The sequence below is a fragment of the Ictidomys tridecemlineatus genome, chromosome 2, assembly GCF_052094955.1.
Source record: "Ictidomys tridecemlineatus isolate mIctTri1 chromosome 2, mIctTri1.hap1, whole genome shotgun sequence".
In the NCBI taxonomy this organism is placed as follows: domain Eukaryota; kingdom Metazoa; phylum Chordata; class Mammalia; order Rodentia; family Sciuridae; genus Ictidomys; species Ictidomys tridecemlineatus.
In genome coordinates this window covers 125,072,767-125,098,770 of record NC_135478.1, presented here as the reverse complement: position 1 = coordinate 125,098,770, position 26,004 = coordinate 125,072,767, and positions in this window count along the sequence as shown.

The window sequence follows — 26,004 nt, the reverse complement described above, 5'->3', positions numbered from 1 at the left end:
TCATTTTCTAACTGAAATTACTTTGTTTTTTCTAGGAAATATATTTCCAGAATTCCTCCAGTTCTGGGATGTGCTTGAAAGGGACATGGGTCTTATGTTGTCTACCATTAATATTTTAAAAGTCACAATTTTGAATCTCTACTAGTCTACCATAACAGGCAATAGGGAACCCAATGAAATATGCTTAAACATGGTACCCAGTGAAATATGCTTAAACATTTCTGGGTTAATTTCCTCATTGTTAAAATGATAGACTCTTTTATTAAAGAATACTAATATTCTCTGACTTATCATGAATAACTGTAGATAGTGCCAGTGAGATGATTGCAGACCTGTCTGTGACTGGTCACTCATCTGGTACACTCATTCAGGAGTAAACATTAAAACTAATGAGAAAGAGGTCAATGTTTTTCTCACTTTTATTACATATTCACTTTATCATAAAGAATGTTGAGGAAATATCTGTATTCTACAAATGTTCTGCAAATATGATAGAGAATTGTGTTTGGTACAAATATTTTAATTAAAATTTATCCTTCTATTCTCCTAAAATATATAGTTGAATATCAATATCTTTGGAATATTGTTTGTTGTTAGATGAAATATTATACTAAAGTTTTTCTCAAATAACTGAGATTAAAAGATACATTTTCATTTTCATTTATTAATTAGTATCAATAATTAAGAGTATGTAAAAATAAATATTTCTGCTAGACTTTTTGCTTCAATATTGATTTTTTTATTGGTTGTTCACAACATTACAAAGCTCTTGACATATCATATTTCATACATTAGATTGAAGTGGGTTATGAATTCCTAATTTTTACCCCAAATGCAGATTGCAGAATCACGTCGGTCACACATCCACAATTTTACATAATGCCCTATTAGTAATTGTTTTATTCTGCTACCTTTCCTATCCCCTACTATCCCCTCTCCCCTTCCCTCCCATCTTCTCTCTCTACCCCATCTACTGTAATTCATTTCTCTCCTTGTTTATTTTCCCATTCCCCTCACAAACTCTTATATGTAATTTTGTATAGCAAAATTTCCATTTTTTTTCCATTTCCATTTCCCTTCATTTCCATTTTTTAAATTATCTATTATTTTTTTTTCAAACTAACTGTTGGTGATTGGATAATGGAGTCTGAATTCATGAGAAATATTTTGTAGTGGTTTGGAATTCTAAAACTGAATGATCTTTCACTTCATATAATTTACATGTTGTCTGAGAGAAATTATTTTCTTTTTTTCTTTGATAGCTCATTTTAAGAATAGCAAACCCCTCGGATAAGGCATTAATGTCTAGGATATATAAAGAACTCACAAAACTTAACAGCAAAAAACCCCAAATAAACCTATTAATAAATGGGCTAAGGAACTGAACAGACACCTTACAGAATGAGAAATACAATTTATAAACTAATATATGCAAAAATGTTCAACATCTCTAGCAGGTAGAGAAATGCAAATCAAAACTACACTGAGATTTCATCTCACTTCAGTCGGAATGGCAATCATCAAGAATACAGGCAAAAATAAATGTTGGTGAGGATGTGAGGAGAAAGGTACACTCATACATTGCTGGTGGGACTGCAAATTAGTACAACCACTATGGAAAGCAGTATGGAGATTCTTCAGAAAACTTGGAATGGAACCACCATTTGACCTAGCTATCCCACTCCTCAGTTTATACTCAAAGGATTTAAAATCAGAATACTACAGTAATGCATCCTCATCAATGTTTATAGTAGCTCAATTCAGAACATCTAAACTATGGGACCAACCTAGGTGTCCTTCAATAGATGAATGGATAAAGAAAATGTGATATGTATATTCAGTGGAATATTACTCAGCTTTAAAGAACAATGAAATTATGGCATTTGCCAGTAAATGAATGGAGTTGGAGAATATCATGCTAAGTGAAATAATCCAAACCCCAAAACCCAAATGCCAAATTTTTTCTCTAATATGTAGATGCTAACTCACAAAAAGCGTGGTGGGGGATGGACACTAGAGAAGAATAGAGTTGGTTTCCTTAGATAGGTAGAGGGAAGTGAAGGAAAGCCAGGGGAGGAGATGTGGGCATAGGAAGGATAGTAGAACAAAGCAGACATTATTATTTTATGTATATATGTGACTGCATTACTAATGTGATTCTACAAAATGTATATTCAGAAAAATGAGAAATTATATCCCATCTATGTATGATATATTAAAGTGCATAATTCATTCTACTGTCATGTGTAACTAAATATAAGAAATAAAAATATTTTGAAAAATAGAAATGCTCTCAAATAAAAATACAGAAATTTATAGATATTTGCTTATATATATATATATTCACATAAACATATATACATAACACATATGAATAGATAGGTGATAGGTAAGAAATACTCGGTAGATAAAGATATAATATAGTACTTAAGCAGAGATATGCAACATGAATCAGTATTTTTTTTAAACTTTGTTGAATGAAGGTACCATAATTTACACATTCTGTACTTTGTGGCTGTTTAGTTTGTTTTTAATTTAGTTATAGACAGGAGGGTCTATGAATGCATATTTGGTAAGCATAAATCATTATATACCCTGAAATTGAGTTGGTAGGTCACAGGTCAGAAATATGCTTCTCTCCACTGGGTAATGCAAAGTATTTTCCAAATCTATCCTTTCATTAGCAATGTAATATAGTTCTAATAGTTGTACATCCACACATAGCAGTTGGATTGCCCATGTTTATAACTTTAGTCACCCTACTTGGTGGGTCATGCTAATTTCACTGAACAAAATTTGCATTTCCTTGAGAAGTTTTGGTAATAAGCATCTTTCATTTGTTTATTCAAAAGTTTAATATCTTCTTTGTGAAGTGACTGTTCAAGTTTTTCTCCTTCTTTAAAATTTGGTAATCTGCATTTTAAAAATTTGTGTGTAGGAGTTCTTCATATAAGTCTAAATAGTTTTTTCTTCAGATATGTATAGTGAATATCTCCTTTCATCTTATAACATTTTTTATTTTGTCTTTCTTAATGATATTTTGCTAAACAAAGCTTCAGTTTTAACTTAGCACAATTTATAGGTTTTTTAAATAAATTTTGTTAGATTCCTGCTTTCTTTCTTTTTTTTTCTTCTTTCTCTTTTCCTTTTGTATCCTTTTTGCTTCCCAATTCTTCATTCATTTTATGCTTCCTTTTGTACTGTGGATGTTCGAGTTCTGTAATTTTTCTCAAATTAATTACCTTGCTCATTTAAAACTAAGATCAAGGTCTGTTCCCTTTAATATGGATATTTAGTTGAGCCAGAGTTATTCATCAAAAGGAGAAAAGTTTTTGCCTTAAATCTTATAATCAAACATCTGTAAGTTTATTCCTGTGTTCTTAATTTTACTCCATTGGCTATACATGGTCCCCACCCACCACCTCTCTTTCTCTCCCTCTCTTTTTCTATACCAGTATTAACCTTAGTCACTTGAGCTTTAAAGTTTGAGTGTTCATGTATAAAAGTTTTGTCCTTAGGCTTTTTTCTTCCTCAATATTACTTTCCCCTTTGTAGGTCATTTGTCTCTTCATCTACGTAAGTATCAGCTCCCCAGCTTAGATACACAAACCTGCTAGGATTGACTAGAAATTGCACTGAATCAATAGATCAATTGGAGATGTTGCATTTCAGCTCAGTCTTTATTCTATGAGCATAAATGTATTTCTTCACTTATTTTAGACTTTATCTTGTCTAAGTGATGTTTTGTAGTTTTTGGTGTGTACAAGACTTCTCTCTTGTATATTATTTATTCCATTTATTCCTAAGCTGTTACATTGTCAAACAAGTTGCGAACAATATTTTTAAATATGCCATTTTCAGTTATTTGCTACTAACATATATTAATATACTTTATTTTGGCATATTGACTCTGTATTGAGAAAACTTATAAAATCACTTACTATTTATACTATAGTGTGTAGATTTATACTTTTTTTTTCTTTTGCACATACATAGTGGTATCCATTGTGAAAAAAAATCTGCCTTATTTATCCTTCAACAATTTTTCCTTGCTTTACTGGTTTGGCTGTAATGGCCAGAACAATGATGTCTTGTGTACAAATTCATGGGGGAGCTATTTACTATTTCACTATTTGATTTTTTATGAACCCTATTTATTAGATTTGGAAGCCTTCTATTTATAGTTTGTTAAGAGGTTTTACCCTTTAATTTTTACATGGGGAATTTAATCAAATAATATTTAGTGCATATATCAAGTGGAACATACTCTTATTTTATGTATGTATGTATGTATTTTTTATTTCTGCTGAAGACAAACCCAAGGCCTTGTATATGCTAAACAAGGTTTCTACCATTGAGCTACATCCATAGCCCTTCTTATTTGTTTACAGTCTTGCATTAATTAAGTTTTCTATGTTACAACTACCTTGAATCTCTGTGGTAAACCTCTACAGGATATTAATATATTTTGCTTTTTATATGTTCCTTGATTTCAAGATACTATCTTTTCTGCATCTAAATTTATGAGATATCATCCTGCTGTTTACTTTCCTTGTGATGTCCTTGTCTTCTTTTTGTATTCATCTGGCCTCATAAATGAATTGGAAAGTATTTCTTTCTTTCTTTATTCTGGAAGAATTTGTATGAGATTGTTTTCTTTCTTTCTTATATTTTTAGAATAATTCATCAAAAAAAAAACCCTAGGCCTAGACTCTAATTATAAGGATAAATTTCCTTTAACGATTCAATTTCTTTGGGCTTTTCTAACAAATTATATATCAACTTTGGGAAATTACATTTTTTCAAAACTTTTGTCAATTTACTCTAAATTTGGCAAAAATTTTGCTCATAGTATCATCTTTATAATGTGTTTAATATCTGTAGTGACTTTCAAAAATCTTACTAATTGGTTATTAGTGTTTTCTGTCTTATTTCATGAAGTATTGCTAAGATCTTAAATTTGATTCATTTCTCAAAGGAACAAAGTAATTTATTGTTAAATTATTTTCCATTATGTATCTCTTTTCTATTTATTTCTTTTCTTCATGTTTTTTTTTTTTTTTTTGCTATTAAGTTTTCCTTTTTATGTGTGTCTATGTTCCTGGAGTTTAATTTGCTGTGCCTTTACTAGCTTTTTGAGATGGAAACTAATGATTTTCAATTCTCTTTTCTAAAAATATTCTCTTAAAATGAAAAGTTTCTCATAAAGCACTACTGTAAATGAATTTTAGAAATTTTAATATCCTGTTCATTATTATTTAGCTTAATGATCATATATCATTTGTGACAACCTAATTGATCCAAGTATTATTGATAGGTATACAAATTATTTTGTATACATTTGGAAAAATCTCAGTATATGTATACACTGTATGATTTTAATGCTTTAAACTTTAGATGACACTTTCTTTTTTGCCCAGAGTATGATATATAATGTCAAATTTTTTACTGCACTAAAAAAAGAATGCATGTTCTCTTCTTTTGTACACAAAATTATATATTTAGCAATAAAGTCAAGTTGCTGTCATGTTCAAAATCATTCAATTCTTCTATATCCATACCAATTGTTTCTTCTCATTTTGTCAGTTACTCTGGTGGTAAATATTTCTATTTCTCTTTTAATTATATAAACTTTTCACTTATATTTTAAGTCATATTACAGTATTCAGGTGAAAATCTACTCAGAATAATCATGTTTTTCTATTATTCAGTTGATTATTTAGTCATAATGATATGACCCTCTTAGTCTATAGTTGCCTTAAAATCTAATTCTGTTTGATACAGACATGGTATATTCCTCTTTTTGTTATTTTAAGCATATCAAATTTAATGTGGATTTTGTGTGTAAATGGAAAATTATTTTAAAAAATACAGTTTGACAAGCTTTGTTCTTAATCTATCTTATCTTTAATTGTATTTAATACAATTGATAATGAAATTGTGTATGTAAATCTACTATTATCTCTTTTTAATGTTATGTTATAACATCACAAAATACTTTATTATATTCTTACTTATTATTTAAATAATTGTAAATATTTATTAACACAATGTACCATACATATGTTATTCTTTTTATATCAACATTTTTCTTTTTTTTAATTCTACCTACAAATTCATGATAACTGTTTTGCATGAAGACTTTATATCTGAAATTATTATCATTAATTATTGCCATTATTTTGCCTTGAAATATTTTTATGAACCATGTGAATACTTCAGAGAATTGCAGCAAGTGTAGCAGAAGGAAACATTTTTCACCCCAAGTTCCATGTGAAATATTCTACTATTTGAAAGCTACCTTTGGTTTGTATTGCTTACAAAGAAAGCACTTCATTTGTGTTACTGGTTTGCTGGTCTGAAATAGGGTTAGATCCTTCATGTAATTCTAAGTGCATTCAGTGGAACACAAAAAAGTAAACACAGGCAGGCTGTGAATATGTAGAGCTTCCAGAATTTTAAGGTACAAGTTAATGGAAAAAATTATTATATGCTTGCTTTACAGACTTTTGAACTTTAAGGTATATGCAAAGGATGAATAGTTCTGAAATGTAACAAGGAACAATGGAGTCCTAGACACATCCTTTCCAGAAAAATGAGAAATAATTTTTCTCCTCCAGGAGATTTTACTAGATTTAAAGTATGGAAATTCAAATACAGTACAAGCTCTATACATGTACACTGATTTTTTTAAACTATGGGATAAAATAAATTGACTTTTTTACTTTCTCAATACTTTTTCTGTGTGTATCATTGTTAAAACTACCCCCACTCCCAATCCTTATAGCAATTCCATAAAGAAAACAATTAGGAATAAAAGAGTAAATCTTTGGGTTTAAAATGTTTTTCAAAATTTAAATGTTAATTTAAAAAACAATATGTAGGTAGTTTTAAAATATTTGGTTATATATGGGGAAAATATTCAAATCTCAGTATCAAGAGATAAACACTTTTAATGAGTTAGTGTATTCTTGAAGGACACACACACACACACACACACACACACACACACCACTCACATACATATAGGCATACATAAAAAAAAATAGAGAAGTTGAGAAACTTGTTCAAATCACGAAGGGATTAAATAGATAATGGAATTTGTACAAAGTCAGAAACCTAGAAAACAATGCACTCGTTTTTCCACAGTCTTTTGCTTCTTTATCTCCATAGATTTAATTAGAACATTCTGTTTTGATCACTTCTTATTCATTTCATTGCATTTCTTACCTTATCTGGTGAAAACATTTGTACATTCATGTTTAAAATATGTTCAGATATGTGCTATTATCCTTTGTAATAATTACCTAGTACATCTCTTATCAATATTTCCCCTTGCATTGTTATTCTGTTTCACTCTGTGTAGTTCTTTAAGGGTAAGTAGTTAGCTTTACCTACTGTTAGGCTAATCCACTGGCTTCTGTTGTCATGATATGATTTGTTCTTCACTGATCTTGTTTTGTGTAGCTGTTCTTTCCTTGTTTTTAACAGTCCTTGCATTTTCATTTTTATATTAATGATATGGGGATTGTAATTAGGAAGGATAACAATTCTTGATTATTTTATTTCTTTTTATGTATACATGAAAGTAGAATCAATGTTGATATAATATACAAGCATGAAATATATCTTATTCTAATTGGAACCTCATTCTTATGGTTATACATGATGGTAGTGGATTCACTATGGTATTTTCCTATATGTACATAGAAAAATAATGTCAGATTTGTTACACTGCCTTTCCTTGGTTTATTCTCCCTTCCTTCCCTCTATTTCCCCTTGTCTAATCTACTGAACTTCTATTCTTCCCCACCCTCCTATTATTGTGGGTTAGTTTCCACATTACATGGAAAACATTCAACCTTTGTTTTTTGGGGATTGGCTTATTTCCCTTAGCATGATGGTCTCAAAATCCATCCATTCACTGGCAAATGTGATAGTCATTCTTCTTTATGGTCGAGTAATATTACATTGAAAAATTATATTTTTTTATTCTTTTTAGTTATATATGACAGCAGAACCCATTTTTATATAATTGTTCAAGTATGAAGTATATATTATTCTAATTAGATTCCCAATTTTATGGATGTACATAGAACTCACTGTTTTTTTTCATATATGTACATGGGAAAACTATTTATGTGAGATTCATTTCACTGTCTTTCTTTGCTTCTCTCTCCTCTCTTCCCTCCATTCCCCAATGTTCAATCTACTTCACTTCTATTCCCCTCAACCTGTGTAGGTTAACTTCCACATATTAGAGAAAACATTTGACCTTTGGTTTTGGGGACTGGCTTACTTCACTTAACATGCTACTAGCTAGATCCATCCACCTGCTTGCAAATGTGACAAAAATTATTCTGTTTATGGCTGAGAAACACTCAATGTGTAAAGATACAACATTTTCTTTATTCTTCTGTTGAATGGCACCTAAATTGGTTCCATAGCTTAGCTATTGTGAATTGAGCTACTATAAACATTGATGTGGCTGTGTCACTGTAATATGCTGATTTTAAGTCCTTTGGGGTATAAACTGAGGATTGGGATTAATGGGTTAAATGGTGATTCCATTCCAAGTTTTCTGAAAAATCTCCATACTGCTTTCCATAGTGGTTGTACTAATTTGCAGGCCCACCAGCAATGTATGAGTGTACCTTTTCCCCTATATCCTTGCCAACATTTATTGTTGCCTGTATTCTTGATAATTGCCATTATGAATGAAGTGAGATGGAATCTTAGTGTAGTTTTAATTTGCATTTCTCTAATTGCTAGAGATGTTGGCATTTTTTCATATATTTGCTGACCATTCATATTTCTTCTTCTGTAAAGTGTCAGTTCAATTCCTTTGCCCATTTATTAAGTTGTTATTATTGCTTTTTGGTGTTAAGTTTTTTGAGTTCTTTGTATTTCCTGGAGATTAATGCTGTATCTGAGGTGCAGGTGGCAAAGATTTTCTCCCATTATGTAGGCTCTCTCTTCATGCTCTTTATTGTTTCCTTTGCTGTGAAAAAGCTTTTTAGTTTGATGCCATACTATTTATTGATTATTGAGTTTACTTCTTGCACTTGAGGGATCTTATTAAGAAAGTCAATTCCTGAGCCAATATGTTAGTTGTTGGGCCTAACTTTTTTCCTAGTATGTGCAAGGTTTTTGGTTTAATGCCTAGATCTTTGATTCACTTTGAGCTGAGGTTTTGAGGTTTTTTTTTTTCCAGGATGAGAGAGAGGGGTTAAATTTCATTCTACTATACAAGAATTATAATTATCTTTGAAAAATAAAATATTCTTGGTCATGATCTATGTTAATAATAAAATTTTTGTACCATAATATGTGTGGATTGATCTTTGATGTCAATTCTCATCAAGAATTACTAATTATTATTAATTGTCTATCATCTATATATCTCCCTATATAGCTAAGGTTCTTGAGCTTTCTACAACTGCATTGGCAGCTACCATTCTTTGGATGTTGGTTCAGTGCTCTAACCCTTTCAGGTATTCTCCATTACTTTCTAGTCACAACATCATAATATCTGGGTAAGATGAGATGTGTATACTATCACAAATCACTTTTTTACTTTTTCATGTTATGAATTGTAAGCCAAATAAGCTCAACAAAATATTAGTTGTGTAACATTTCAATGAGATGAAAATATTGTATTATAGTGGTTATAATTTAAGCAAAGAGACTGAGAAATCTATTGAAAGAAAACAATTTACCTTCTGCAGGGTTAGTGAGCTAAGAATGATTTATTTCAAGATAGAGAAACTAGATTATAATTATTAAATAAGAAATATGCATTTAATTGGCACGATAGCCCACCCTAAAATGTTTTGTTGGCTCAGATGAAAAAGACTTTCTTCAAAAGTACAAATCTGAATTGCATTTTGAAATATGAACACAGCTCACTTTCTCTAGGAAAATTGGTCAGATGGTTTTTACCATTTTGAGTACTCCTGGTGCTAATAAACTTAGATCAATTTCTAGCTAAGCCTATGTCAGTTACGTTATTTATTTAATTTTAAGCAGTCTGGCTGCAGCAAAGTAACCAGGGGGGCATGGCGGGGGGCTGACGAGCAACTTGTGTACATTCATACAGCAGGAGTGGGAGCCGTTTATTGTAGGACAGAAGGGGCATTTATACATTCTACACAGCTTATCTTAATTAACATAAACTAGATACAGCAGTCAACCAATAAGGAATCTCCACACTTAATGGCTTGCTGGCATTACTTCACAAACCACTCCCTCTGGCAAAATGCCAGGCGCCATCCTGACTTGTTTACAGACCCTAACACAAAACATCATCAAATTTTAAATCAGATGAGTGAATTGCCCAAATATTGATGCTTAACCTTTCAAAATCTCAGGTCAGTGTCAGTTGATTTCACAATTAAGATTCTTATATTGATTAAAGAAGCATTTTTTTTTCCATGATAAAATCCAGTTAGCGTTTTCTTCATTGCATTGCACAATGATTTTTTGAAGGAGTTTACTTGTGTTTTACCAAGCTAGGCCTACTGTGACTTCTCCTTCTCCACCTTAGTTTTCCAAAGGAGCTTGAACCATCTGGTTCTGAAAGATGGTGCATCACATCACCTCCCTGGTGAGTGCCATTTGCTAATCATAACCATCTACAAGACATTTTAGAAGCTGGTATTTGGCATCACAAATGCACATATAAGGAATTTCTGTTCTTTACACTAACATTTTGCAAGTACCTGGCTTGTTCAAACATGCTACTGGGAAAAACAATCTGTTTTGCTAATGCTTTAAGCTCTTTAGAGGGTAACTTCTGTGCTTTACATGCATGGTTTATTTTATATCTTATCATAGGGGAAGCAAAGAGAAAAAGTTGTGCTTGTGTGTTGTTACACATGCAGCCATAAAAGAACTCACAGCTGACCTGTTTTTACTAACTTAAAAAAAGCTATGTTGAGGCAAATACAGATGGACACTGACATAAATGTCAAGGAGTGCACTTAAAATGTGAATAAGATTTCTTCAAATAAAAAAAAAGTTTTCTTTTGGCTTCCCTTTTTTGTATTTGTATGTAGGTGTGTGTGATGTTCTAATTACCTAATCCTTTTCCCCTGCCCATGAAACTGTAAACGAACCATGTTTGTAATGGATAAGTACACTGTCTTGATTGTTAGGGAGAAGGCATATTTCAATATAATCATCTTTGATAACTGCATTAGTCAATGGAAAAATATTACATAAAATGGAATTTTCCATTTATCTCTTATTTCCAAGATTTCAAGGAAAGAATCACAGGTATGCATCCATAATAAAATGCAAACATATAAACCCTCAAATGAGAAGGTATGTTAGAAAGAAATGCCTTGCACATCTCTAAATACAGAGCATTGATTTTGCTGTGAATCTTGGGAGCATATTGTGAAGAACTGGACAGGTTCAAGAGCCCTGATTAACTTCTCATATAAGCTTGACATATTGTACTTTTGCTATTGCCGAGAGCTTTATTCTGTTCTGCTCCATCTGAATCTTATAAAAATCTGGTGGGTTACTTATACCTATGAACTCCCTTTAGTGGATATTAAAACAAAGACCCAGATTAAACCATTTATTTAAAGCAATACTATTAATCAGGAATAAACTGTGAACTTGTGCACTTGCCTTGAGTGCTTCTGCTTCTGTCAACCTTATCAACAAACATAAATAAATGAACTCCTGAGTACATACATGCCCCAGGTACTATTACTATATTACTAATTATACAAAAGACCCTTAATCATTTTGTTTTATACATAATTTTATCAGTGATGAAGGGCTCAGCTGGAGAATCCTTTCTTGGGATCTCTCATATAATTACAATCAGTTGTGGTTGCAGACATCTGAATGCTCCACTAGGCTAGACTAAGATGACTTATTTATCTGACAGTCAAACGATGCTGCCTGGCAGCTTGGAGCTAACCAAAAGTGAGAATGGTTACTTATGGACTCTCAAACACAATATCAATGTCAAATTCTATACTTCTTTTGAACTAGATTCTTCCAGTGTAAACGTCCCGGACAAACAGAATGTATTTTATGAGCTATCTTTACAATCAGATAGCATGATTTTATCATTCTCAATTAATCAAAATACACACAACCCACCCAGAGTCAAGACGCTGGGAATTAGATTGCACATAATAATGAAAGGAATGTAAAAGTTTTACTTTTATTATCCCAGATTGACTGAGAATATTGCATTCATTGGGATTAATGTTTTGTCTAATAATCAACACTTACTACACTCAAGTTTCTTACACTCAAAAGAAAGGTGAAGTTATATAAATATTTTACAGTTTATTAAGTTTATATGAAAATATTAGACTGTCTTCAACATTATGGATTCCACTGCATAAGCAGCATTTGTCTGACATATCTATATCTATATCTATATCATCTATATCTCTCTATATATACCATCTTTCAATGTTAACTGATGTCAAACTACTTTACAATAGGCTCCATTTTCCATTTGTGACTATATGTAAAGGGCTTGTCACTGCGCCAGGCAAATTAAATACTCCATTAACATATGATGTCTTTACATGCCATTCAGGTGTTCTTTTCTTTGAAATACTTCATGCTATGTTGTGAATCAATAATGATACCTTTTATTTTTCCTCTTATGTGAAACATCAACATCTTTCAAAATTGTATTATTTTGTTGGAATTAGGTTTTGAGATCCTACTTTAACCTCCACTTAATTGTTCAACGTTGTTGATGAAGAGATAATAGTTGGACACATCCAAATATATAAAAACCCATAGTTTATGTCACTCAAACCCATAGTTATGTCATTCTTCTCTTTGCCCACATTTTTGGTGAATACATAAAACATTCTATAAGTTAAAACTAATAATAAGAACTATCAGGGAGGCTTATTTACTACCTGGTTCAAAATAAAACTGAGACAATATATCAAGAAGTGAAGATAATTGCTTTTTAAATGTATTTGTAAATATGTGTTTAACCAAATTACTACCTGCGCATGTTTGAATATCAAATACTACAGAAAAAAAATTACGTAGAAAAATGTCTCAGTTCTACATTGTCCTTTCACCTGTCTTTGATCCTTTTAAATAGTTGCCTCCACAATCATTATTTAGTTCAGTCGAACTATTTCTACCAGAATAAAATATTTCTATTGTTTTATTTGTTGAGAGTGAGCTTCCTTCCAAACTGTCCTCTGTTTCTGGTCCATCTTTGTGTGGTCCGTTTGAATCCCTATTTTTATAAAAGATATTAATGTTCCTACCTGGTCTTTCATCTTTAAATCCTCACTTGGCTGACCTCTGCTTTCTACCCAACCACCATATAACCAAGCCCTTGGTGCTTTTATATACTAAAGTGTACATAGTCACTAACAACTATGTTGGCATTACTAAATACCTAATGACATTGATTATAGGATTAATTTTTATTTCTGAGTCCAAGTCACAGATCTAAAAGGGAATGTTCCTTTATAGAAAACAAATATAACATGTTTTTTTTTAATTTCTAATAGTCATTAATATTGTTCTATGCATAGTAATTTGCTATTATTTTTATAATATTTTTGAATTAGCTTCTTGTTTTACTGTAACAACTTAGCACCTATTTAGTAGCTTAGAGCTATAATAATTTATTATTTTACAGTTCTGGAGGTAAGAAATCTGACACAGGTCTCACAGGACTAAAGTCAATGCGTCAGCAGGGCTGTTTTAGTCTATGGAGGCTCTAAAGAACAATTTGTCCCTTTGCCTTTGACACTTTCTATGAGTCTTCAACATTTCCTGGCTTGGGTCCTCTTTCTCCACTCTACAAATCAGCAGTGGCTGGTGGAGTTCCCTCACACTGCATGTCTCAGGGGCGGATTCTACACTCACATCACATTCTGCATTTTACCCTGTTCTACTATTTCAAAGACCCTTATGTAATTTTGCTATCAAACAAATAATCTTGATTTGAGGTCAACTGATTCATAATCTTAATACCCCTCTTTTGCATAACATAAAATATTCATAGATTTCAGGGATTTGGACAGGGACTGTAGGCCATGGCAGGAATGGGCAACAGGTTTCTAGCTATCAAAAGTTTATTTTGTCTGAAATTTTAAATCTCTTTTATCTTTCATTAACATGACTTATTGTATAGTCAGATCTTCCAAATCCTATTCACCTAATCTATCATGCCCTTTTATAAAAATATATTTAGAATTAACCTTTCTATGGCGCTTGAGTCTCACAGTATCCATTTCATAATGAATTAAAAATACCCTACAGTGTGTGAATTTATTATCTCAGGGACTAAAGTTCCTAAAAGGAGGTAAGATTTGATTGAGTCAAATGAAGTAATTAAAAAAAAATCATATCACAGTTTGTGATTCTCTGATTCTTTGAAGAGTTACATATAGGAATGTAAATCCAAATGAAAAATAAAGGTATTCATTCCTGATAAAATGGTCTGCTCTTCACAGGGTCAGAGCTGGATCACATAATTTTGGAGGGATCAAAATGTATTGAGGCTGCCTAGTCTCAGAGAATACTTTCTTCCATAGCCAATCAAAAATCACTGGATTAATATCTAATCCGTGCCCTCATGAGTCTTCAAGCAATGCTGTTTTACCCAGTTTAATCACAGACAAGTTGCTGCACTTTTTTTAAAAAAAGAAAAAGAGCAGTGACCAGTGGCACCCACCTAAATCCCATCAGCTCAGGAGGCTGAGGCAGGAGGATCACAAGCTCAGTAATTTAGCAAAGCCTTAAGCAATTTAGTGAGACCCTGTATCAAAATAAAAAACAAATTTAAAAAGACAGGGGGTTATGGCCCAGTGGTTAAGCAACTCTGGGTTCAATCCCTGGTATAGAAAAAAAAAAAAAAAAGTAAAAGTAAAAAAGAGAACTGGAATCCAGGGATACAATTTGAGCATTTCATTTGAGGGTGATATTTTCTTCAGCTTGTTAACTGTATTTAGTTGACTATGAATCTCCTTCTTGGACCTGCAAATTCTGGTATAATATAAGATAATTTCTGTGGTTTTAAACAAGTTTAACCTAATTACATGTTGTCCCCTTACTTTCTGACCTGTGCCAGGAAGATGAATGCTTTAAAGCAAAGTCAGAAAGCAGAGTGGAGAGATGTGATGAGTCATAGCTTACTCTCTACAAGTGGAAAATGAAAGTTATTCCTCAGCCACAGAGAAATCATTCTACTGCTCATTTAGGTTACCTAAGTCCATCTCCTGTCGGGAAACAAAATGTGAGTTCAATTTTGAGAAGGGCTTCTGAGAGCTTTCTGAAGCTTTCCTACATGGGTTAGGGATTCCATTGAAACTTTTGTAAAAATACATAAGAGAAAAATAAAATGGATTTACAAATTGTGGAAAGGAATACCACTAGATATGTAAGGCAACCCGCCTGCCTTTAAATCTGCTTCTGGGACTTTGAGGGCTGAAGTTTAACCTTTATCACTTCAGCTTGCTTGAACCAAGCAATTCTACATTTCCATTTACTGTTCTAAGTGCTCTCAGGAAAGATAGTGCAACACATTCCCTTTGTCTTAAAATGCTGGTATCCTGATACAGAATATTACTTCATAGTAAAGTCACCTATTTTTTTTTCCTTTGCAAAGAATGCTACACAATTTCTGCATGCAAGCAAACACACTGTGCATATGTGCATACACAGATTTACACACATAGCTTAGGTCTTTAGAAGTGGAAGAAAGACAAAATTATCATTTGCTCTTTGTATCTCCTTTTGGCATTCTTTTCCAGTGTAGTGTTTTGTGTTTGATGTGCTAAATTCAGTTAAATTTATTTTTCTACCCTAGCATAGGTTCACATTTATTTTTTCTCTCAGCAGCCTACTGCAAGTCAAATATAGTGAAGATGGACTTATTATGTCAGAAATTGTAACATTAAATTACTCTAGGGAAACGTGCAGGTGCAAAACATGTTGTTTTTTCATGCAAATTCCGGAATTCTAATCCAAACACAGCTCATTACATATTACCACAAAGACTAAAAATAAAGCTCATGCATTCAAGATATTTATTTATTTATTTATTTATTTTTTTTTTGTGTGTGTGTATGCATATATGCATGTTTAGATTCAACTCAGTTAAAGACATTGCTTTGGATAGGAATAGAAATGTCTAATGTTTTTAATGTCCTAGATCTTGATAATTTGTATACTAACCATTTCCAGGAGTAAATTTAATGTCAATAAAAATATATATTTTCTAAAGTCTAAATATGAAACCCAACCAATTATATTTAGGAATAAAAACTCTGACAAATGTCACCATAAGGATAATTATACAAAGAGCAGTAGGTTATTCTTTTTGAACAGCATTGATTTCTTTTTTAAAGCTTCTCTGCAAAATGAGAAAATGTTTTTAATGCCTGTGAAATTCTAAAAAGAAACTGCAAAAATACATGTATTACTGATCATCGTATTATAAATGTTATTTCATCTAAAACATTGGGACATCTGACTATGTATTTCCTTTTCTGTACAACATAAGAACATCCGATATTAATAATGTGACACTAATCTTCAGAAACTCAAGATTTAGAAAAAAAATGTCTAGCTTTTGTTCACTGGGAATAACTGCACACTATGAGAGAGAAGGAGAGAGAAAGGGTGAGGCTTGAGGTGCTGTTCCAAGGAATTTGATCCTGGTGTAGCCTTCATGTCACCTTCTGTGGGCAGATAATTTAGCCCAAAGTTAAAAGAGAAAACTTGGAAAGTTGTTTTTTCCCCACCTCATGAGATATCTTCATAATCTTCCTCAGGGGCAGTGATAGTATAGTAACTGGGAGAGAAAGGCAGTAGGCGCTTCACAACTCAAAACTGTGAATAGTAAAAGGAAAAGTCACAATAGTAAATGTTTAAATGAGGCATGTGTGTGCGTGCGCTTGTGTGCGCTCGTGTGTGTTTGTGTGTGTGTGTGTGTGTGTGTGTGTGTGACTTTGTAAAAGAGAAAACTGTGTAACTATAAAAGAAGGAGAAAGAAACATTGCATTGAAGTCTCCAAAGACTTCAATGAAGATTTCAGTAAAATATATTTTCTGGTTATATGAGAAAAGTTTCATGGTCTTAGAATTTTGTAGGTTTTTGTTGTTGTTGTTTGTTTGTTTTTAGATTTTAGACTTGTGAGTTTCTACATTAAAAACAATATTGAAATAAAACCAAATATATAGCAAAAATCATATTTATTCCAAAAAATAAGAAGAAGATATAGAAAGGAATTATGATTATTCCATTTTCTGCCCCTGAAGTCAGTAAAGTATTTCAGAATTAAAAGCACATAAATTGAACCAATAGGATTAAAACAAAATTTTGCCAATTATAATTTTCTCAATTATATATGAGAAACTAAATGGAACAATCAGATTGACAAAGTTATTCACTATGTAGTAAAAAGAAATACAAGTATGGAATTTATGAAATAATGTTAAGAGCTGTGGGAAAAAATGAGAAGCTTCAAAACAAAGTATTAAGGAGAACAAAAAGGGTATGTGGGAGAGGCCATATTCAAAGGGATATCAATGATGAATTTTTCCCAATTTGATATAGTTCATAATCATTAGATTGGAGAAAAACACCAAATCCCATGAAAGATTAAATAAAATGAATCCTCAGAGAGAAGGTACAGAACATCACAAAGAAAAAAAATTAAATACAAATGAAAGATAGATAACCTTCAAAAGTTTCACAACAAAGAAACCAAAAGAACAATAATAAAATGAAAAATCAAACTTCCAAACAGTCCAAAACCAATTTATTTCAAAGGAATGTTACCAAAGAATTAAGGAAAAAAAATCAAATTATTGAGGATTCCATTCATAAATTTTCCATTAATGTGAAATACATACTTTAATAGTAAGGAATTTGATCAAAAATTACAAGAGGCTATCAGGTGCAATGGCAATTTATTGTTCAAATAAAATTGAACATTTACAAAATTTGCCATGCCTTACTGCAAAGAAAGGAGTATAGATATATTAATTTATGTGCGTATAATATAATAATATTGAAAAATAAGGAAAACCATCTATAAGTTATGTAAATCATTTGAGAACTTAAAAAAGGAAACTACTGAGCAATTAGACAGACGAAAGGAATTAAAGGCATAAAAATAGGAAAAGAAGAACTTAAGTTATCACTATTTGCAGATGACATGATTCTATACCTAGCAGACCCAATATGGTCTACAAAGAAACTGTTAGAGCTAATAAATGAATTCAGCAAAGTGGCAGGTTATAAAATCAACACGCATAAATCAAAGGCATTCCTGTATATCAGCGACAAATCCTCTGAAATGGAAACGAGGACAACCACCCCGTTCACAATATCCTCAAAAAGAATAAAATACTTGGGAATCAACCTAACAAAAGAGGTGAAAGACTTATACAATGAAAACTACAGAACCCTAAAGAGAGAAATTGAAGAAGACCTTAGAAGATGGAAAAATATACCCTGTTCATGGATAGGCAGAACTAACATCATCAAAATGGCGATATTACCAAAAGTTCTCTATAGGTTTAATGCAATGCCAATCAAAATCCCAACGGCATTTCTTGTAGAAATGGAGAAAGCAATCATGAAATTCATATGGAAGAATAAAAGACCCAGAATAGCAAAAACAATACTAAGCAGGAAGTGTGAATCAGGTGGTATAGCGATTCCAGATTTCAAACTATACTACAGAGCAATAGTAACAAAAACAGCATGGTACTGGTACCAAAACAGGCGGGTGGACCAATGGTACAGAATAGAGGACACAGAAACCAACCCACAAAACTACAACTTTCTTATATTTGATAAAGGGGCTAAAAGCATGCAATGGAGGAAGGATAGCATCTTCAACAAATGGTGCTGGGAAAATTGGAAATCCATATGCAACAAAATGAAATTGAATCCCTTTCTCTCGCCATGCACAAAAGTTAACTCAAAATGGATCAAGGAGCTTGATATCAAATCAGAGACACGGCATCTGATAGAAGAGAAAGTTGGCTACGACCTACATGCTGTGGGGTCGGGCTCCAAATTCCTCAATAGGACACCCATAGCACAAGAGTTAACATCTAGAATCAACAAATGGGACTTACTCAAACTAAAAAGTTTTTTCTCAGCAAAAGAAACAATAAGAGAGGTAAATAGGGAGCCTACATCATGGGAACAAATCTTTACTCCTCACACTTCAGATAGAGCCCTAATATCCAGAGTATATAAAGAACTCAGAAAATTAGACAATAAGATAACAAATAATCCCATCAACAAATGGGCCAAGGACTTGAACAGACACTTCTCAGAGGAAGACATACAATCAATCAACAAGTACATGAAAAAATGCTCACCATCTCTAGCAGTCAGAGAAATGCAAATCAAAACCACCCTAAGATACCATCTCACTCCAGTAAGATTGGCAGCCATTACGAAGTCAAACAACAATAAGTGCTGGCGAGGATGTGGGGAAAAGGGTACACTTGTACATTGTTGGTGGGACTGCAAATTGGTGCAGCCAATTTGGAAAGCAGTATGGAGATTTCTTGGAAAGCTGGGAATGGAACCACCATTTGACCCAGCTATCCCCCTTCTGGGTCTATTCCCTAAAGACCTAAAAAGAGCATGCTACAGGGACACTGCTACATCGATGTTCATAGCAGCACAATTCACAATAGGAAGACTGTGGAACCAACCTAGATGCCCTTCAATAGATGAATGGATAAAAAAAATGTGGCATTTATACACAATGGAGTATTACTCTGCATTAAGAAATGACAAAATCATAGAATTTGGAGGGAAATGGATGGCATTAGAGCAGATTATGCTAAGCGAAGCTAGCCAAGCCCTAAAAAACAAATGCCAAATGTCTTCCTTGATATAAGGAGAGTAATTAAGAACAGACTAGGGAAGAAGAGCACAAGAAGAAGACCATCATTAAACAGGGTTGAGAGGTGGGAGGGAAAGGGAGAGAGAAGGGAAATAGCATGGAAATGGAACAAGACCCTTAGGTTTATACAAAATTACATACAAGAGGAAGTGAGGGGAAAGGGAAAAATAATACAAGGGGGAGGAATGAATTGCAGTAGTGGGGGTAGAGAGAGAAGAGGGGAGGGGAGGGGAGGGGAGGGGGGATAGTAGAGGATAGGAAAGGCAGCAGAATACAACAGACACTAGGATGGCAATATGTAAAGCAATGGAAGTGAAACTGATGTGATTCTGCAAGCTGTATAAGGGGCAATATGGGAGTGCATAACCCACTTGAATCAAAATGTGAAATATGATATATCAAGAACTATGTAATGGAGGGGTAAGACAAGATAATACAAATGGAAGAAATGATTTACAGTAGAAGGGGTAGAGAGAAAAGGGGAAGGGAGGGGAGGGGAGGGGGGATAGTAGAGAATAGGACTGACAGAAGAATACATCAGACACTAGAAAGGCAATATGTCAATCAATGGAAGGGTAACTGATGTGATACAGCAATCTGTATACGGGGTAAAGTTGGGAGTTCATAACCCGCTTGAATCAAACTGTGAAATATGATGTATTAAGAACTGTGTAAGGTTTTGAACGACCAACAATAAAAAAATAAATAAAAAAAAAGGAAACTACTTTATAATTATCTGATTAATGAAGAAACCATACAACATGTATTAAACATGTTGGCATTGCATACACAACACTTAAAAATTCATAGGATAAAAAATCCATTATGTAGACAGGATTTATAGCCAAATATTCTATCAAAGAACAAGGAACAGTAAATATTTACTGACAAATCATTCAACATGTAAATGATAAAACAAATCAAATAGTAATTCTGAAGATACTACATATATATCAGAGCAAAATACATGACAATTTAAAAAATAGCATCGACAAAATTAAAAGCTAGTTGCTTGGATAAATGAATAAAATAAATAATATTATAGTAGTCATTGATAAGGAGAAAACTAGAACTGAATAGAGGGACATTCATACAGACCTGTACAGATTACTTTTAGTTTTCTAAATAAAATATGAGCAATCTAAATGGAAAAGATCTTTGTATATATATATATATATATATATATATATATATATATATATCTAAAATATACTCAAAGACATTATGAAAAAGAAAACAGACCAAAAAGTAGTCATCCATTGTGTAACAAGTAAAAAAAAAATAGAAAAAGTAACAGGTGCCATAAATGGATTTTTTTACACTTTCTATAAGTAACTATTGTGCTAACTTTTCTAGAACACGGAGTCTCACAGTGAATTTTCTGGAGATGATATTATTATGAAACTAAAACTATATGAGATCAGAAAAATGAAACCAGCTGTCATTTGTAGGCACTGATTTCCCTGTAGAAACATGTAGCAAGACCTGCAAATAATAACTTAAATAAAAGAAATTGTTAACTGCCTACCTATTTCATAAAAATGTTGAGCATTGAGTCTGTTCAATACCAGCAGCTAATTAAACTACTTCCTAAAACTAAGTAATTCCATTAAAGTAGCAACAAAGTCCTTGTGATAGCTAGGGCAAAAAACTTATAAAATATTTGATTGTATGAAGAAAATTATAAATCAAAATATATAACGGATTTTAAAATATATAAACTGAAATACACTATTTCTGGATAGTAATAACAAATGTGACAAAAGTTGTGATTTTTGTTACAAGACAAACTATAAATTCAATCTTATTCCGTTATAAAAAACCTAAAACAGCTTTTGTTAAACTTGCCTAGTTGACATTAAAATGAATATTGATCTTTAAGGAATTGTTTTAAAATATAATTTTGAAAACATAAAGAATTACAAATGGCCCATGTTATCAAATTTTGCAGTAGTACTTAAAAAGAAATAGTTGTTATTGGAAAATGAGAGAAAATAAATCAATGGAACATGGAATAAAATAGTCAACTAATCAAATGATATTAGGATAATTTGTTAACTTCATGTTAAAAACATCAAATATTATCTGAAATAGTCAAAAATAAAATAAACACTATTAATACAACACTAGGTTTGAAGTAGAAAATTATATGGCTTTTGAGATTATATATGTAATATATGAGGAAGGTAACTATAAGAGATATGCTATATCAAAAATTATAAAAAATAGATCATTGTATTTGAATACAATATACATTGGAAGTTGTTTTATTGCCTTACAGCACTAAAAATAAAATTTATGAGAAAAACAAGTCTAAAGTGTTTAACAATAATAATTTTTCTGACAAAGGATTAAAATTAAGAATGCATATACATTTAATATTGTATATCATGTATCTTATCATTTATCATATCAAACATTATTATTATTTTCAAACATTTTTGATTTGATTTTGTACCCATGCAAAACCAACCAAGCAGTTATGAAAAAATGGGAGGAAATATGTACATATAATTCAGAAATTAGGAAAAATAGTCAATAAAAATAAGGTAATATTCAATAATACAACTATAAATGAAAATTTAAGAAATATCCTTCATAGAATCAAAAATTAGCAGAAGGTCTGATTATAAACTTTTTCCTAGGGATATGGGAAATTAGCACTTTCATAGAATAAAGTTTGGAATGTAATAAAATTTGGAATGTAAAATGACACATCTGCTTTGATGAAACCATCTTTGTCAAATAGGTTGTGATAGTCTATGTTCACAGCCTATGATCCAGGAGTTTCCTAAATACACATTGTATGGCAATAGTGATATTTGTTGATGAAGATACATGTATACGTCTTCATTGCAGCAGAAACACAGCACATCATAAGAATGTGAACTGTGGAAAGTTATAAAATGCAAGATTATAAACAAAAGTAATTATGTGAAGAATTTCTTCATCTATCAGTAATGATAAATCTGAAACACATGATCTACTAAAAAGTCAAATTTGAAAGAAATTATGTCCAATATTATTACATTTGTGTGAAGTTATTTTAATACTCAAAAATTACTAAATATTATTTCTAGATTGTGTGTGTGTGTGTGTGTGTGTGTGTGTGTGTGTGTGTGTGTGTATGGGTGTATGCACATGCATGTGTAAAATAAAAGACTAGGACTTTAACCCAACTCCAGGAAAATAATGGTAGAGGAATCAGTTACATGAGGTTCCAAAAGGAAACTCGATGGTCAATTATACTATAATATTTTACAACATCTTAACCTTCTTTTACAAAAGATACAAGAAATAGATAAGGACAAAAGTAAATATTTCAAAAGTACTTTCTGTACATTTTAAGATATATCATAAAGAAGGTTTCATTTACCCTGATGTTACATGTTTTACTTCTTCCACATTATTATTGTATTATATATTACTTAAGTATTTTAATATTTATTATAAATTTGTCATATATGATATATTTTTGTTCTTTTTAAATGTGGATTTTTTTCTTTTTTTAATGTTTGGTACTATTTTATTTTAATTCTATTATTTGATAAAATAAGAAACTGGCAATCCTACTTTGTTATCCATATTAACCTCCCTCCCAATTTATTTACTGATAAATGCAGTAAATAATATTGTATCTACTTTCTTCATATTATTAAGAATCAGTTCTTGATACAGAATAAGACTGGCAGATGGCATCAAAAGTCAAAACCAAATAATGACATGTAAATTTGTAAAATAAAATGCAGGAAGAACCCAAACCTATAAATAGTCAAGGGCAACATGTGATATGATAAACATAACAGGGGTTAGTCATAGTTAACAATTTTCCCAACTATAACACTTTGCCCATATATTTGGACTCAGAACATACTCTGTATAGGTTTGAAGAATAAAATGAAGAATATATTGCTAATGGAATTCACAAAATATGTTTATTTTTTCTATTTTCTTTTTATTCTTCATGACAACTGCAAATAAGATCCTAATTTAACTGATAACTTGAAAACTTGCTCAGAGTATTTCCTTTTCCTATCAGTGTGAAAGACAATGTTCTTATAGCCTGATTTTGCTTATTCGAACTGCGTCTAGATCTGCCATATTGACCCGATGACCTGCAGAGAAGGAACAGCTTCAAGTCTTTAGTGTGTGATGCCTCTGCCTGGGTACAGGTTATAACAACTTTTCTGACATTCTGCAACTTTAGGATTAAAAAGCAAATCTTATCAAAGTGGAAAGAAATGCAAATGTCTGCAGCCTTGTGTATGTCAGGGTAAATCTCTTTATGCACTTCTGGAATGTAAGATTCACTGCAGATAGAACTTGGCAGGCTCCATAGGGAGCAGAAAGTGATAGCTTATACCTCGGATGTTCTCTCTGTCTTAACCAATATCAATGTAATTGATTATGTCCTCTTATAGAATTCCCCGGAATGTGCAGAAGCTAAAAGATATATGGCACCATTTGGAAAAACAAACAAAAGAAGAAGCCAAATATAACATCCACACAAAAAGATATTACCACAATTTTGTCATATGCTGAGATTTTGTGAGGATTATTTGAAATGTGTGCATGGAATCTTCACTAAGAACCTGATGCACCGTGTATAAAAATATAAATGAGTCAGATTTTAGACAATTGGCAGTAAATATGGCCTTCGGAGACAATCACTTTAGTAGAATATTAGAGTTGACACCAGAAAATGTCACTGGTTGGGAACTGATAGTGCTTGGTATTTTCTATGATTTCACTATGGTGAAATGGGATAAAGGTGGAGGTAAGTACACTCACATCTCAGGACGATGTTATGATAGGAGGTAGTGATTAAAAGATCTATTGAATTCTGTATTGCTGAATTCATATATGTGCAATGAAAAGCAATGAAATACAGAGGCTGATTACTCAAAAATTAATGGCTTAGTGTGAAAGCCAGCAGAGTTCTTGACAGGATATAAAATATTTTCTACAATGAACAGAAATAAACTAAATAATTTAATAGCAAAATAATTTTCAGAGAAATAACAGTTCCCCAAACTAGCTGGTCTGCTATATTAATGTCAGGGCAATGATCGGGAAGAAATGGGATCCTGAGACTTGTGATACAGCAATTGGGGATGGTGCAGTTGAGAATCCTGACTATTCAGATACTGATGAATTCTCTGAGCTACAGAAGTCAATGGATAGTGCCATCTGCTTGAATGAAGAGGGTAGGTGAGTCCTTCTTTGACTTGCTACAACTCAAAGGTATATCAGGCATAATTCTTTCTACATGGTGAGAAGTTTGATGACCAGTATGAAGTCAGATCACAATTGGGTACTGAATGTTCTAGGTGTGCTAAAGGGAATGTGCCTATACATGAAGGGCCTTCAGGACATTTCAGATATGTACTAGAAGGAACTAGAGGAGAATTTCTTAAACTTGATGTTGAGAGTGCTGAACAAACTGGGGCAAAGTATTAAGTTGGAGAATTTAGGGAGCAGCATCAATAAAATGATAAACTAGTAGGTACTAAATTTTTTCCCTCCCACAGAAACAATGATTTAATAACTATCCATGGATAAAAACAGCTAAGAATTCCAAAGTACAATTAAGAAACTGTAGTAATCCAATGGAGTGGTATGAATAAGGATGACTACATCAGAAAATGTAGGAAGTAGTTTATCTGCACAACTCAGCCCCAAGAAGACCAAAGACCCAAAGTTCCACAGTGCAGGAAAAGGAGAGGGGAAAGAGACCTTAGCAACTTTCTCTGCCAAGAACTACAGCAGACATTGCGGCAACCACAAACCCACACAGACTTGTTACTGTAGACCCCTGCAGTATTTTCTGATGCAAAACCCAATGTTTAGAATGTCCTGACCCAAGGATACTGCAGGCCCTGGAGCCAGATCCACAATGCATCTCCTCAAGCCAATGCCAATACCACCCTGAAAGTGCCACTACCCCATACAGCCACCTTAGACATGGCACCAAACCCACCACAAATGCTGAAACAAGCATTCCTGCACACCCCCAGAACCAGGGCCACTATGTATCTTACACGTCCTGTACCCTCACACCTACACATATGGAGGCAAAAACCTACCAAAGCCAGTATATAAAT